The sequence below is a fragment of the Haplochromis burtoni genome, unplaced genomic scaffold (genome assembly GCF_018398535.1).
Source record: "Haplochromis burtoni strain Fernald_Lab_line unplaced genomic scaffold, NCSU_Asbu1 Contig_15, whole genome shotgun sequence".
NCBI classification, from domain to species: domain Eukaryota; kingdom Metazoa; phylum Chordata; class Actinopteri; order Cichliformes; family Cichlidae; genus Haplochromis; species Haplochromis burtoni.
Window position 1 is genome coordinate 3,843,786 of NW_024582376.1, and position 639 is coordinate 3,844,424.

Sequence of the window (639 nt, forward strand, 5' to 3'; positions counted from 1 at the left end):
GTGTGTGTGTGTGTGTGTGTGTGTGTGTGTGTGTGTGTGTGTGTGTGTGTGTGTGTGTGTGTGTGTAGAGGGCAGCACCCATATTAGTTAGGTCAGTGGCTGTCTCATGGGGTGCCCGAGGACACACTGTTAGTTTATATGGCTGGCTGAACATGGCTGCACACAACAGCACAGGTCTGCCAAAGCAGCTACTTAAAAAAAGCTGTACTATGTGGGTGATAACCTTATTTTCTGACTCCTAGTGCATTTAAGATAACACAATTAGGATGCATCCTACAGACAAACCAGAAGAATAAACCAGAAAGAAAGAAACCCAGAGGACCTAAAGTTAACACAGTACCAAACCACCAAGCTGAATATGGCTGATAAAAAGTGAAACTTTAAATTCACAGCCAAACTAGATTTTTCATTTAGTTATTCCAAGTCATTTAAAGGAGCCTTACTAAATTGGAAAAAAGAATATGGAGGAGTTGCAGTGGCCCCTGACTTTCTTTTCAGATTTCCTATTACAAGGATAGATTTTAATCGAGTTATCCAGAAAACATCTCTGAGTATTTAGGAATGAACAGAAATAATGTAAAATTATTTTTTTTAAAAAGCTAAATCATTTAAAAGCAAGGTATTAAATATGTAAATTAA